Source organism: Giraffa tippelskirchi, chromosome 11, assembly GCF_054371585.1.
Source record: "Giraffa tippelskirchi isolate mGirTip1 chromosome 11, T2T-mGirTip1v1.2.pri, whole genome shotgun sequence".
NCBI classification, from domain to species: Eukaryota; Metazoa; Chordata; class Mammalia; order Artiodactyla; family Giraffidae; genus Giraffa; species Giraffa tippelskirchi.
This window is the reverse complement of record NC_137285.1, coordinates 130,976,011-130,992,885: the sequence shown is the minus strand read 5'-3', so window position 1 is coordinate 130,992,885 and position 16,875 is coordinate 130,976,011. Positions and strand designations below refer to the sequence as shown.

Below are 16,875 nucleotides of genomic sequence, written 5' to 3'. Positions count from 1 at the left end.
GAACTGTTTAAATCAGAGCCAAGAAAAGCTAATTATAAATATAACTAATATTGTTTTCATTGAGTTCATGGAAACTCTTCAAGGCTAGCATTCATTTAATTCCCTGTGAGTGATAAGACAGGAAGCTGACATACTATCAAGGCCACCAATATCTCATGCTAGACTGGAGGAACTGTTTTGTGTATATAACATACTCAGAATTTGTGGGTGTAAGATTTCAAAGCCTGAACCTAAACCTTGGCATTCAAATTTGGAAGCTTAAATAATTGCACAAGTCTGAGAGACTTCTGCAAGCAAGAGGACTAAGTGAATTTCTTTTTCTTTATTTTTTAGAACTACAAAGTTTTGGTGATTTTGTGTGACACACTCTCAGTATAGATAGACATATTTGCAGCAAGTAATTGAGGTGTTTTGAAGAATGACGCTTATTTTACCACAGAAATTGCTTAGCAAAGAAATTGCTTTCTTGACATGAATAAACAGATTATCTCCAAGCAAAAATCAAGCAGGAATATCTACTTTTAAATGTATATTAAGAAACCTATGGGGAACTTGATGCTAAACCATTTGTAGATGACCTGCTTCTGGGTCGGGATTTTGTACATAGCAGAATGACTCCCTTGCTGCGATCGATTGAAAGTCAGCTGTTCACACAAGGGTTTGAAGAATTAAAAAAAAAAAGGAAAACAGCAACAAAAAAACCTCTAAAACTTGTTAAAACCTTTGCCCAAATAATCCATTCTTTACTTTAAAGAAATAACCTCTAACACCAAAAAGAGTTTTAACTCTAATATTTTTATTGCAACAAGAAGTAAAGTTTAAACCTCCCAGTCTAATAACAGGGTAGTGGTTATACAGTGGCAGTTGTTTGTTATTATGTTTCATAAACTAGTGGAGAAGAGAACTGAAGAAGGCAGAGTTACCAGAAACCAGTTTGAGTGAGTGACTGAAGATTAGGCTGGGAAGGAACTAATCCCATGGAGAAAATAAACCAAATATCCCAAACTTCACCAGGTAGTAAAGTTTTAGGGACAGAGCAAAGAGGGACTCTAATCTGTCATTTGGAGTTCCCAGGTGGTGCTAGTGGTAAAGAACCCAGGTGCCAAAGCAGGTAGACTTAAGAGATTCGGGTTCAACCCCTGGATCAGGAAGATCCCCTAGCGAAGGGCATGGCAACCCACTCTAGTATTCTTGTCTGGAGAATCCCATGGGCTGGGGTACCTGGCAGGCTGCAGTCCACAGGGTCGCACCGTGTTGGACACAACTGAAGTGACTTAGCACGTGCACACACAACCTGTCATTTGAGGACACTCTCTTCCCCTAGACTTCTGTCTGTGTTCCCAGTAAGTGGACCATTAGTTAAAAATAAAGCTGAGTCACTGCTCTGGTGTCAGGGCACAACTACTACTCTGGTGTAACACAAGAAGTACCATTATTTTTTCACTCTGGAGCAGATCCGTCTGGTATCTGTGGTGGCTTCTGAGATCTCTGGTAAACTACTTGCATACCTGGAATAAAGAAAAAGTAGCAGTCACATCACTTAGTAGAGACTATAGTATGTGCCAATGACTTCCAAGAAATATGGAGAAACTGTCCATCATTCTTCTAAAATATCCTAGAATCCAGGAGGAATGATGGTAGTCAGAGGGCACAGAACTGCCTGGTGGACACCATGGTGGCCAGAGAATGTCAGTGGCCCTTGGCAATCACGTGAGAATAGATCAGATCCATATTCCTGAGGACATGTAAGATGCTGTTATGTGACCACTTGGGGACTATCCGAAATACATTCCAGAATCTTAGCAGGTTCTGAGGACTTACAGAGGGAGCCAAGAGCCAATGAAATTTGAATAAATAATTAAATATGACTCCATTTATACTCACAGGTCTTGAGAAACTTGGTGGCTAATACGTAAATAATTACATATGTGGCAAAATATATTTTGACAATAAAATATGTAACCATTAAAATTATTTTAGAAAGAATTCTAAATATAAATTTAAAAGCTGCTTGCAATCATATATGTAAATAAATGTAAATATATCGAGGTATGTCTGTTTTTCTGTTTGTTGTTGTAGGAGGCTAAAATGCTAAATGGATTTTAACCATATCTAGAGGTTGTGACCTAAAATATAGGCTATATGGAGCACATGAAATTAATCCAATATTTAATAACTCAATAGCACCTCAATATTTACTTTATATAGTATCATTACACCAACATTTTAAGTGTTTCTGGGAATAAAGTCTAGAATTTTGTTAATTTAATTATTTAAATCAATTTTAATGGAAATTTTGGTGGGAGCTGAGAATACCACATAAGACCCCAAGTCACCAGAGTCCTGAGAAAGAAGAACAAAGCAAGAGGCATCATACTTCTTGATTTCAAACTAATAGAAAGTCACAGTAGTTAAAATAGTATAGTACTGGCTTAAAAACAGATACAAAGATCAATGGAACAGAATTGAGATTCCAAAGATAAATCCATGCATATATGATCAATTAGTTTGTCACAAAGGAGAAAAGAATATTCAATGGGGAAAGAAGACTCTCTAATAAAAGATGATATGTGTAAACTGGATAGCCACATACAGGAGAATAAAGCTGGATCCCTACCTTCTACTATACACAAATATCAATTCAAAATGGATTAAAAGCTTGAATGTAAAACCTAAAGCCATAAAACTTCTAGAAGTAAACATAGGGGGCAAGCTCCTTGATATTGGTCTTGGTAGTGATTTTTTTTTTTTTGAATATGACACCAAAAGCAAAAGCAATAAAAGCAAAAATGAACAAGTGAGACTACATCAAACTGAAAAGTTTGTGTGCAGCAAAAGAATTCATCAACAAAATGAAAAGATAACCCAAGGAATGAGGGGAAATATTTGCAAACCACGTATCCAATAAGCACTTAATATCCAAAATATATAAAGAACATGTACAGATAAATAGCAAAAAAGAGTAAACAACCCAATTAAAAATAGGCAAAGAATCTAAGTAGACACTTTTCCAAAGAAGACATACAAGTGATCAAATGGTACATGAAAAGATGCTCAACATCACAAATAATCAGAGAAATGCTAATCAAAAACACAATGAGATATCACTTTATATCTGTAGGACAGCTATTATCAAAAAGACGGGAGATAACAAGTACTGGCAAAGATGTGGAAAAAAGGGAACTTTTGTGCACTGTTGTTGGAAATTAATTGGTGCATCCACTATGGAAAGTAGTATGAAGGCTTTTTCCTCAGGAAATTAAAAATAGAACTACCACATGATTCAGCAGTCTCACTGCTGGGTATATATCCAAAGGAAATAAAATCATTATTTCAAAAAGATATCAACCCTCCTATGTTCATATCAGCTATTCACAGTAGCTAAAATAGGGAAACAAACTAAGTATCTGTCAGTGACTGAATGGATAAGAAATTTGTTATGTATGCATATATATATATAACATTTTATAATATACATATATATAAAACAATGTAATTTAAAATTTTTATTTATTTAAATTTTTGGCCATGCTGGGTCTTTATTACCATGTGGGCTTTTCTCTAGTTGTGGGGTGCAGGGGCTATTCTCTAGTTGCAGTGCTCAGGTTTCTCATTTCAGTAGCTTCTCTTGTTGCTGAACATGAGCTTTAGGGCATGTGGGCTTCAGTAGTTGCAGTTCCCAGGCTCTAGAGCACGGACTCAAAAGTTATAGCTTGCTCTGCAGTATGTGGGATCTTCCCAGACCAAGAATCGAACCAGTGTCTCCTGCCTTGGCATGTGGATTCTTTACACTGAGCCACCAGAGAAGCTCTAAAACAATGTAATTTTTTCAGCCTTTATAAAGAAGGAAATTGTCTCAATTGTGACAATGTGGCACAAGCTTAAGGACATTATGCTAAGTGAGGTCAGAGAAAGACAAATACTGCATAGCATCATGTATGTGGAATCTAAAAAAAGGTCAAACTCATATAAACAGAAAGTATAAAAGTTGTCAAAGATGAATCTCCAATACTTTGGCCACTTGATGCTAAGAGCTGACTCATTAGAAAAGACCTTGATGCTGGGAAAGATTGAAGGCAAGAGAAGGGGATGACAGAGGAAGAAATGGTTGGGTGGTACCACTGACTCAATGGACATGAGTCTGAACAAGCTCTGGGAGATGGTGAAGGACAAGGAAGCCTGGCATATTGCAGTCCATGTGGTCACAAAGATGGAGACGACTGAGCACCTGAACAACAACAAGAAGAAGACCTTAAATGTTCTTACAGAAAGAAAGAAAGGAAAGAAAAATGAAAAGGTAAACATGTGAGGTGATGGATGTGCTAATTAACTCAGTGAGTGGAATCCTTTTATGATGGATACACATAGCACATCATCATGTTGCACACTTTAAATATCTTACAGTTTTGTCAATTATGCCTCAGTGAAGCTGAAGACTGAGGACGAGACGGTTGGATGGCATCACTGACTCCATGGACATGAGTTTGATCAAGCTCCGTGAGTTGGTGATGGACAGGGAAGCCTGGCATGCTGCAGTCCATGGGGTCGCAAAGAGTCAGACACAACTGAGAGACTAAACTGAAAACTGAAGAAAAGGACTAAAAAGAAATCTGAAATTTCCTGAATTTCACTCAAGAAGTGGACTACTTAAATGTTTATTAGGAAAAAAAAGACTTTTAAAGATGCATGGAATGGAACAAATGTTTAGTGACTTTTCTGAAGAACTCTGCTCATCAAGCATGACTGAAGGTGATGCCTGCCTGAAGGGAGGAATGTTTGAGGACCCAATAAGATGTCCATCATCCTCGAAGAACCAATGAAAATGCCCCATGGCCAGTGGTGTCCTGAAGCAAATCATGCGCATCTCTTCTCAGCATTAGATTCTCAGAGGGTTAGGTGATCGTGTGTGTGTGTGTGTGTGTGTGTGTGTGTGTGTGTGATACTTGTGAAGCACTTACTAGCGCTCTACTCTGTCTCTGTGCTGCCCATTGGGAGCAGCGGGAGCTTGACTAGAATTGACTCAAACTCTTGCTCTAGGTACGCGTGTCTGCAGATGCGGAGAGACTCGCCATGTACGTTAAACCTTGTGGAGAGGAGAGAAGCAGCGGTTTCAAGTATAAAAACTGAATCAAATGAGCTAAGGAATGTAAGTTTGATTCCAGTGGAAAATGGAAAATGATGAAAAATAGTGACATGGAAAATTCTAGAACTTAATAACACTTAAGCAAAATAATGTCTAAAGGTAAATACCAAGTTGAAAGTACCAAGACCCATGAAATAATATTAAATGGTCCAATGATAGATGTAATTTCAGTTTGGAAAGAGAAGAAAGTGAAAATTGGGAAGAAAAATATATATGTTTTTTAATTTAGGTCCAAAAATTTTCAAATGTTCTTAAAAAGCATTGATCTAGAGATTTAAGAAATAGACCAAATTCCAAGCAAAATAAGCAGTAAAAAGGTGCAGCAAGTAAATCATAATCAAATTTCTGTAGGCTAAATAAAGCTTACATCTTAAAATCAGCTGGAGAAGAAAAAACACATTGTATATAAAGAAACATTAATAACAACGTGAAAGTCACTCAGTCATGTACGACTCTTTGCAACCCCACGGTCTGTACAGTCCATGGAATTCTCCAGTCCAGAATTCTGGAGTAGGTAACCTTTCTCTACTCCAGGAGATCTTCCCAACCCAGGGATCGAAACCAGGTCTCCTGGATTACAGGCAGATTCTTTACCAGCTGAGCCACAAGGGAAGACCAATAGCAACATGGATGACATCTATCTTCACATTAGAAAACATGAAAGACAGAATACAATGAAATACTATCTTTAAAGTGCTGGAAAAAAAAAAGAATTTCATCTACCTAGAATCTATTATTCATCAAAACTATCCTGTAAAACTAGAATGAAATAAAAACATTTACAGACAAGTTAAAGCTAAGAAAATTTGTCTTTAGCTGTACTGAACTACACGAAATGCTATAACATGTTTTCAAGCTGAAGGGAAAAGATGCCAGAAAAAAACTCAGAAAGGAATGAAGAGTCCTCAAAATAGTAACTAAATATTAAACTTAGAAGTGCATACATTTGTTTCTTTTCATAGTTCTCTGAAAAGAAAATGACTATAAAAATTTTAAAAATTAGAATACAATTGTAATATGGGGTTAGTAATATATAAGAAGTATAAGTTATGACAACAATAGCACAAAAGAAAGGAGGTATATAAATTAAAAGATAATATTGTAAATTATTACATTTCAGAAAAATAGATTTTGAAGTGTAGAATATAATAAGGAAAATATAAGAAAATGAGAGAAAGAACTGAGAATGTGAGCAGTGAAGTTGTGAAATATTGACCTGAATATATGGATAAATTAAGGACGTATATTGCTAACCCTAAAGTTGCTACTAAATATAATCAAAAGAGGTATAGAGGAGAAACATGGAATACCAAGAATATTCTTCAAAGGAAAAAAAATTTTCCTTCACTCTTCACAATACAACACATCATTGCCAACACTTTGCTGAATACTTCTGATATTTCTGATCATCAAACATGTGGGAGTTTCCTCCCACCGAGAAATACTCAAAAATACCACGTAGTATCTTGCAGATGGTGATTGCAGCCATGAAATTAAAAGACGCTTACTCCTTGGAAGCAAAGTTATGACCAACCTAGACAGCATATCGAAAAGCAGAGACATTACTTTGTCAACAAAGGTCCATCTAGTCAAGGCTATGGTTTTTCCAGTAGTCATGTATGGATGTGAGAGTTGGACTATAAAGCAAGCTGAGCACTGAAGAATTGATGCTTTTGAACTGTGGTGTTAGAGAAGACTCTTGAGAGTCCCTTGGACTGCACAGAGATCCAGCCAGTCCATCCTAAAGGAAATCAGTCCTGAATATTCATTGTTAGGACTGATGCTGAAGCTAAAACTCCAATACTTTGGCCACTTCATGAGAAGAGCTGACTCATTTCAAAAGACCCTGATGCTGGGAAAGATTGAGGACAGGAGGAGAAGGGGACGACAGCAGATGAAATGGTTGGATGGCATCACCAACTCGATGGGCATGGGTTTGGGTAGACTGCGGGAGTTGGTGATGGACAGGGAGGCCTGGCGTGCTGCGGTTCATGGGGTCGCAAAGAGTTGGACATGACTGAGCGACTGAACTGAACTGATCTTACAGCTGACTCAGTTCTTATGCCTGCTATCAGTAGACAGCATCAGATCCCACAGGTTAAGGGTTCAGACCGAAAGAGTAATCTGTTTCTCACTGCAGATGTTAAATGAAAGTCCAAGTTTTTACCTGTGCTGTAAATTGGAGGCTGTAACAACACCCTCCTTGGGTTCAATTAATTTGTCATGGCTGATCCCAGAACTCAGGGAAAGGGTTTACTTAGTAGATGACTGATTTATTATACAAGGATATAACTCAGGAACAGCCAGATGGAAGACAGGCATCGGGCAAGGTATGTGGGAAGGAATGCAGAGGTCTTCTCACTTTGTTCCTCTGGGGTGCTGTTCACCCAGCACTGCCACATAGTCAACAACCCCTTTAGGGGTTTTATGGAGGCCTCATTATTATGGTGTGATCAATTAAATAATCAGCCATTCACCAATGGCTGAACCTCCAGCCCCTCTCCTCTCCCCAGAGGACATGGCAGGGGGGGTGAAAGCTTCAACCCACTGATCAAAGTGGTTCCTCTGGTATCCAACCCCTACCCTTAGGGGTTTTTCAAAAGTTACTTTGTTAACATAAACTCAGGAGTGGTTGAAAGGGGTTTATTATGAATAAGAACAGACTATTTTCACCTTTGGAGCTCTAATTACATGACAAAATCCAAGGGTTTTAGGAACTCTGTTCCCGGAGAGAGTACAAAAATGATATAAATAAATATCTTGCTAATAGTTCTACTACTATTATTGTTTAATTAATTAATTAATTATATTTTCTGGGTCTTCCTTGCTGCATTGCTTGTGGCGGCCTCTCTTCTTGTGGAGCACAAGCTCTAGACTGCAGGCTTCGGTAATTGCTCCCAGTCTAAAGAGTGTGGGTTTGGTAACTCTGGCACACAGCCTTAGTGGCCCTGCAGCATGTGGAATCCTCCTGCAGCAGGGATTGAACCCATGTCCCCTCACTGGCAGGAGGATTCTTAACACTAGACCACCAGGAAAGCCCTACTAACATTATTATAAATCATACTATCATATCTCTCGATTCCACAGAAGGCAAAATAGGTGCCTTAGACTATGTTATTGTTTAGTTGCAAAGTCATGTCTGTCTCTTGTGCCACCCTATGGACTATAACCTGCCAAGCTCTTCTGTCCATGGGTTTTTCTAGGCAAGAAGACTGGAGTGGGTAGCCATTTTCTTCTCCAACAGATCTTCCCAACCCAGGGATTGAACCCATGTCTTCTGCACTGGCAGGCAGGTTCTTTACTTCTGAGCCATCACAGAAGTCCCTACCCCAGTCTATCAGTTCAGTTCAATCGCTCAATCGTGTCCAACTCTTTGAGAACCCATAGACCCTAGCCTATACAGGAAGACAATGAAATTAAACTAAAAATATAAAGATTGAATTAAAGGAGGAAAGATTATGTTAGGATTTTCAGGTTGATGGATATGGTTATTTCCTGGAAAATACAAAAGAAGCTACAGATAAATAATCAGAAAACTCATTCATCAGTATGCTAAACACTCGATAAGCATACAAACTGCAGTAAAATCTGTAGAGTTTTACAATAGCATAAAATTAGCATGTGTAAAAATATACAATTTACATTAGCAAAAATATGAAGAAACTAAGAATTAATCTAATAAAATATGTGCAAGTCCCTACACATGTAATTTAAAAACATATAAGAATGCTGGAATAATGATAAAGATAGTTTATTTTCTGGATAATAAAATCATATTTACTGTTGTAATGATTTATGATATTTCAATCCCAAGAAAAATCTTCCAAGCTGTTCTAAATTTATGCGGAAAAGCAGAGCCAAGATGATTCAGGCCTATCTGAAAAAGAAAAAAGGTGAAGGCACTGAGGACATAGCCTCCAAAACATGAAGACTGATTATAAAGCTATAGTAATTAATATATTGTGGTATTGCACAGGAAGAAAGAAATATAAGCATGGAATAAAACAGCCCAGAAACAAACCACTGCATATATGGACATTCAGTGTTAGAGAGAATGAGCAGTGTGAAACACAAACGAGAAAAGACTAGCCAATAAATGGTGCTTGAAAACTAGTTATGCTCAAGAAAAAGCATATTAGCTTACTACTTCACACGATACAGTAAAATTAATTCAAAAGTAATACAAGACTAGTGTATAGTATAGGTGGAAAAATTTTTCATGCTAAAGTTAACATTTCAAAATAGTAGAAGTAAGAAATAGTTAATAAATAATTCTAGAGTAGCTGAAAAACATTAAAAATATAAATATAGATCTCTATTTCACACTGAATTTCTAATTAATTAGATATGCAATCATTTTAAAAAACCAGTAAATACAACAAGGTGGGTTTTGAAATTTGAATACTAGGAAAATATTTAAAGCATGATAGAAGATATAAAAACTAACAACACAAAAATTTAAAACTGCCTAATGATAATGGAAGAAAGATAAGCAAAATTAATATAAATGGCAAACTAGAAAGATAAATATTTTTAGAAGATGGAAGGATATATATGTATCTTAAAATTCAATAGAAGGGGAACAATGATTAAAAAGACAAATGGGGAAGAATTTGAACAGGCAACTCAAATAAGCAATACATCAGAATAAAGAGGGCTTGCCTGCTAGCTCAGACAATAAAGAATCTGCCTGCAATGAGGGAGAACCAGGTTCCATCTGGAGAAAGGAATGGCAATCCACTCCAGTATTCTTGCCTGGAGAATCCTGGTGGGCTAGAGTCCATGGGGTTGCAAAGAGTCGGACACAACTGAATGAACATAAAGATGTTATGTTTAAGGTCATTAACTTTCAAAGAAAATATGCAATGAGGGAGAACCAGGTTCCATCTGGAGAAAGGAATGGCAATCCACTCCAGTATTCTTGCCTGGAGAATCCCAGGCAAGAGAATCCTGGTGGGCTAGAGTCCATGGGGTTGCAAAGAGTCGGACACAACTGAATGAACATAAAGATGTTATGTTTAAGGTCATTAACTTTCAAAGAAAATAATAAGAATTGTTTTTGCTGTTATTTTATAGGCTGACAAAATATGAGATATTAAAATATTGATTGTATTTAGTATTTGTATAAATATGGGGAAATGAACACTTTCTTGCATGGCTTGTATTATTTAATATTTATGCTGTTTCCAGAGAACAGTTTGAAAGCCTTAGATAATTTAGAACTTTTGGCTAAGATTCTTCAATTTTAGAGTTTTGCTAAATAAATTGTACATATGAATAAAAATGTTTATTGTGATAATGTTTAGAATAAAGAAAAATTTTAATTTTGTAGTGAAAGTGAAATTCACTCAGTCATGTCCAACACTTTGTGACCCCATGGACTATACAGTCCATGGAATTCTCCAGGTCAGAATACTGGAGTGAATAGCCTTTCCCTTCTCCAGGGGACCTTCCCAACCAAAGGATTGAACCCAGGTCTCCTGCATTGCAGGCGGAATTTTGTAGTGAGAGAAACTCAATATTTGTCAAATATTCACTTGACAAATATTTGTTACTTGAGATCAGGGTTTTGTTTTTACTATGGAGTTATATGGGCTTCCCTGGTGGCTCAGATGGTAAAGAATCTGCCTGCAATGAGGGAGACCTGGTTTCAATCCCTGTATTGGGAAGATCCTTTGGAGGAGGGCATGGCAACCTACTTCAGTATTCTTGCCTAGAGAAGCCTCATGGACAGAGGAGCCTGGCAGGCTACAGTCCACGGGGTCACAAAGAGTCAGACACGACTGAATGACTAAGTACTCATGGGGTTATATATGGTTTCTCCTTATACGTCTTAGTTTTCTGTGTCTTCTAAAATTACCACAATGCATGGGTTAAATTATTCCTTTTTGTAACTAGGAATAATTATTCCTCTTTGTAACTGTTGTAAAAATTATAATTATTCCTTTTTTAATTACAAATACAGTTTATTAAAAAGTAAAGGCATTCCATATCTTACCTCTTATTTTTACCAAATGAGTAAGCAATTTATGTTGAACTATGTGGCTTCAGGGTTGGAAGCTTCTATGAATTTTCAGCTATGTCTGCATTTTCTATGACCATCGCCCAGAGCACTAGCAACTGGAGGTAAAGATAAATAAATTGCTCACATTCTTTTAGCTAAAGCTTTCTCTAGATTTAGGAAATGGAACATAATGCATCCAGTCTGGCTGTTTTGGTCACTTTGAAGGTGGATAACAACCCTCACAGCCAAATTAATCATAGAATCCTCCGCTCTGATATATTTGGTCCGTGAAATGGATGAAGCCACTCTCTGCTGTCTGTTCATTCCAAATGAAACAGAACATATATTTTGAGACCTTTATGTTTAAAAGGTTTGCTTAACTGGAGCTTTTCAGAATAAGTATTGTGGTTCTTTTTTAATGGGGAATCTGGAGAAAATAAAATGTAATCACCATTATGGCAAACACTGTGCTAGCTATTTTATGCATTTTAAAAAAAAAACTTTGCTATAACCTTGTTAGAGAGTTACCATTTTTTTGATTGCATAAAGAGGAAAATGTAACCAGAGATTATGAGTAACACAAGTGTCCATCCAAGAAGTTACAAAAGTAAAATTTACAAATAATTGATTTTTTAAAAAATTTAAATGTCCACAATCTTTTTACACTGGTTGAAAGACTAGGAAAGTGACTGACATGCTTATAATTGTCTCCTTATTTTTCCCCAAATGGATGAAAGTCTATCTTGTTGCATGACATATGAAAATAGCCCAGCATCTCCCTCCTTTTTTTTTTTTTTTTTTTTTACTCTGCATTGGCTTTTCCATAAGGCAAGAAGACCAGTTTTGCTTGGAATTTATCTGGAACTACTGTTTTGTATAAATTCAGTTATCTAGGGCAGAAGAATTTAAAGAGGAACTCCTTTTCAGAACAAAGAACAAAAGCTCACCTTTATTTAAAAACTAGTTTCAGAAGATACAGGCAAGACCTAAATGATATTCTGAAACTTTTAAAGAGAATAGAGATAATAAGGAACTCCCATTAGATAGCAATTGTCAATTTTCTGTCTTTAGCTTAACCAAAGCAATTGTAGCATATGGGAAGAATTTAAATCAAAGTCAGAACTTGACTCAAGTTGAGAGTCTATTATTTATTAGTCATACAATCTGTATATTTTCACAAAACTCTTAACCTTTAGTTCCAACATCTGTAAAATAAAAATAATGATTTCTACTTAAAAGGTATGATGAGATGCACATGAAGGCATCTTCCTGAAATGTTAGATGCTGGATAAATGTGTGTTCCCGTAATGATCAGAAAACAAAACACTCTTCCCTCCCGTGAAAATGATAGTTACAGAGAAGACTTTATTGTTAGGGACGGAATTGCTTTAAACATCAGAGAAGTAGTTTTTATCTCTAAAAGCCAGAGGTTTTGTTTTATCTTTAACAAATAGGTTACATTATGTGATGTAACACCCCCCTTTTCCCAAATTTCAGAGGCTTTTAACATCAGAGGTATATGTATTGTACACGGTTTGTGTCTGCCATGATTTGACTAGGGCAAGTGCTATACATCTCTTTGCAGACTGTGGAAGCAGCCTGCATTTTAAATGTTGCTCATGGTGGTGGCAATGGAAAGAGACAGTGCTGGAAATTGTCATTGGTTTTTAAAATATTCTGATAGCACATGTCTCTTTTGCTTACATTTCCTTGGCTAAACCAAGTCTTGCAGCCACATTTACCCTCGATGGGGCATGAAAGTTCAAGTCTGTATATAATGAATAGGTTTGTTATTTTATTTAAAAAAGAATTAGTAAATTATATTTTATATTGTTAGCAGTTTTAATTCATAATAGAAAGTGAAAGTGTTAGTTGCCCAGTTGTGTCTGACTCTTTGCAACCCTATGGCCTGTAGCCCGCCAGGCTCCTCTGTTGATGGGATTCTCCAGTTAAGAATACTGGAGTGGGTTGACATTTCCTTCTCCAAGGGATCTTTCAGACCCAGGGATCGAACCCAGGTCTCCTGCACTGGTGGCAAATTCTTTACCGTCTGAACCATAGGGAAATATCACTAAATATAATGCACTTAAAAAAAACAACAACCTCTTTTGGGTTCTAGATAACTTTTCTCAACATAAAGAATTTCTGCGATCTAAGTTTGAGGATGACTGGCTGAAACTATTCCCTCTCACTGAAATGTCCTTTCTTCTTTCTCTTGTTGCTGAAATTCCATATGTCATTTCAGGGTGAAATCAAATATCACTTCTGTAAAAACCTTCTTAGGTTGCACTCCAGCACTGGAAAAATTTGTTCCTACAATCTACCATCTATTCCCTTTATTGTTCATTTCTAGTATACAGCTGTAGTGGTTTCAGAATTACCTATATCACCAAGGGAAACAACTTTGTCAACTGAGGTGTGGAATGTATGTACTGTTGCTTTGGCTTTTAGAATTTCAGACTTCACTCATTTTCAGACTTACTTAGTTCAGCAGTTTTACCTCCACTTCTGTCAGTGAGATTGTTTCATACATCTGTAATTCAATTAGATTTTGTATTCCATCCCAGGATCCCTCTGCCTTCTAATTAATATTTTTTAAGTTTAGTTCAGTTCAGTCACTCAGTCGTGTCCGACTCTTTGCGACCCCATGAATTGCAGCACGCCAAGCCTCCCTGTCCATCACCAACTCCCGGAGTCTACCCAAACCCATCCATGTCCATCGAGTTAGTGATGCCATCCAACCATCTCATCCTCTGTCGTCCCCGTCTCCTTCTGCCCCCAATCCTACCCAGCATCAGGGTCTTTTCCAATGAGTCAACTTTTTTAAGTTGGTGTACATCAAAGTTCACTCTTTGTGCTATGACATTTCATGGATTTTGACAAATGCATATGCATAGAATGTACCCACTCTTAAGGTATCATGCAGAATAGTTTCACGACACTAAAAAATCTCTTGTGCCTCCACTATTTAACACCTCCTCACCATCCTGACACATACACACCCACCATACACATATTCACAACCCTTAAACTCCTGACAACCACTAATCTGTTTCTTATCTCTGTATGTTTATATTTTTCCAGAATATCGTGTGAATAGATCAGTACATAATCTTTCCAGGCTGGCTTATTCAAGTTAGCAATATGAGTTTGTGATTCACTGATATCTTACATGGCTTGATAGCTCATTTCTTTTTATTGATAAATAATATTCATTGGATGACTGGGTCACAGTTTGTTTATTTATTTGCCTATTCAAAAAGATCTTTAGGGCTTCCCTGATGGTTCATAGTAAAGAATCCACCTGCCAATGCAGGAGACACCGGCTCGTAGTCCAAGAAGATCTCACATGCCACAGAGCAACTAAGTCAATGAGCCACAGCTAATGAGCCTGTCTAGAGCCCAGGACCCACAACTGCTGAGCCCGTGTGCTGCAATTGCTAAAGCCCATGTGCCCTAGAGCCTGTGCTCTGCAATAGGAGAAGCCACTGCAATGAGGAGCCTGCGCACTGCAACTAGAGAGTAGACCCCACTCATTGCAATTAGAGAAAAGCCCACACAGCAACAAAGACCCAGCACAGGCAAAACTAAATAAATATATTATATATATATATAAAAGATCTTGAGTAACTCCATTTTTTGGCAATTACTAATAAAGCTACTATACACATTTATAGACAGGTTTTCGCATAAACATACATTTTAAAATGAGTTGGGTAAATACCAATCCGCACAGTTGCTGGATGATATAGTAAAACTATGCTTAGTTTTGTGAGAAACTGCCCAGCTGTCGTCCAAAGTGGCTGTACCATTTGTATTCCTAACTGCAATGCATTCCTGCACCTCACCAGCAATTAATATTGTCAGGGCTTTTTTTTATTTTTCTATTTTATTCTTTCTGGTAGCTGGATAGTGATCGCTCCATACATTTTAAATCTGTTTGGTTTTATTTATATCAGAGCCATAATTTTAACCTTCTGAAAAGTATTTTCAATTTTATTTCTAGTCTCTCTTTGTTATATAAACCCAGCTTTCATTAGTGCTATGGTAAATAGTCACAATATGCAATTATATGATCTTCTGAGAACAATATGAGTATGTATCTGTTTGTGTGTGTATTGATATAAAGCTGTTATTTATCATATTTAGCCAATTCAAATAGCAGATAAATGGATTTAATTAAAAATCAGCAAGGTGATTTGATTTTGCTTTATTTTTCTCTGACATCTACAATTAGAAGGGAGACAATAGAGACTAATTAATTCACTAAACCTTTGGTATTGATTTATTTTCCTCCAAGGCCTTAGGAGAGTATATCCTGTATGAAATTACTGAGGTTAATGTGCAAAGTTGCTGCTAAATCTGAGATACTTGACAGCCACAGAATAAGGATAAAACTCAATGTGCTGTGTGCTTTGTGCAGAGATAAGCTCAGTTATTTTCATATCCCTTTCATTTCAGTTGCTATTTAGGACTTACATAATTTGATAACACTGTTGAGGGCTTATAGATTAACCTGAAATTCATAGAGTTTAATTTATAGTTAAAAATTTCAAGATATTATATGCTTACAAAAAACAGTTTTCAGGTTGAAAATTAAAGAATTAACAATCAGTAGGGTTTTAAATGGAGAGTGATTAGAGAACAAATGTTATTGGGGATAAAAGGGACAAGTCAATATGAGATTTGGGAGCAACTCTCACTACTTTGATTAATATTTCACCATTCTCGTATAATCTCCAGCATTAAGGTATCAATCAAATAATTCTACAGTTCTCTTCACCAAAAATTTCTGGAATTTATATAAGGAAGCAAGCACAGCTTACATGTTGCATTATTGTAAAAATATTTTTAAGTTAACCAATTCTTTAGGAATTGGCTCAATATGTTACTAGGAAAGAGAAGAAAATGATTATAATAGAGTCACTCAGTATGGGGCCAATCTGGCCAATATGTCCCATTATTACCAGCAAACGATAGCTTTATTTTGCTCACTACCAAGTCTTACTTCTCAATTCCTAGGAGGTCTCCATATCCATTTTGTTCTGGTTGATGAGATGATTGAATGCAGATATAGATAATAACCTGCTTAGTATTCATTTGGAGAAGGAAATGGCAACCCACTCCAGTATTCTTGCCTGGAGAATCCTAGGGATGGCGGAGCCTGGTGGGCTGCCGTCTATGGGATCGCACAGAGTCGGACACAACTGAAGCGACTTAGCAGTAGTAGTAGTAGTAGTATTCATTTGTTTTTAAACACCTTAATAACTATAACATAATTGTTGTTCAGTTGCTAAGTGATGTCTGACTCTTTGCAACCCCATGAACTGCAGCACCGGAGGCTCCCCTGTCCTTCACTGTCTCCTGGAGTTGGCTCAAAATCATGTCCATTGAATTGGTGATACCATCCAACTATCTCATTCTCTGTTGTGCCCTTCTCCTCCTACCCTCAATCTTTCCCAGCATCAGAGCCTTTTCCAATGAGTCAGCTTTTCACATCAGGTGGCCAAGTATTGGAGTTTCAGCTTCAGCATCAGTCCTTTCAATGAGTATTCAGGGTTGATTTCCTTTAGGATTGACTGGTTTGGTCTCCTTGCAGTCCAAGGAACTCCCCAAATCTTCTCCAGCACCACAATTCAAAATCAATAACTCTTCCACACTTTGCCTTCTTTACAATTCAACTCTCACATGCATACTTGACTCCTAGAAAAAACATACCTTTGACTCT

At 36.9% G+C, this 16,875-nt stretch overlaps 1 long non-coding RNA gene across 1 annotated transcript in view; it reads right to left on the bottom strand.

Moving 5' to 3' along the window:
• Nucleotides 1-311: 311 nt before the first annotated feature.
• Nucleotides 312-16,875, bottom strand: part of LOC145526858 (uncharacterized) — a 35,109-nt gene continuing 18,545 nt past the window's right edge. Inside the window, exon 5 of the long non-coding RNA XR_014069243.1 lies at nucleotides 312-1,508. This is a non-coding gene — a long non-coding RNA (uncharacterized LOC145526858). The remainder of the gene's footprint in view (nucleotides 1,509-16,875) is intronic.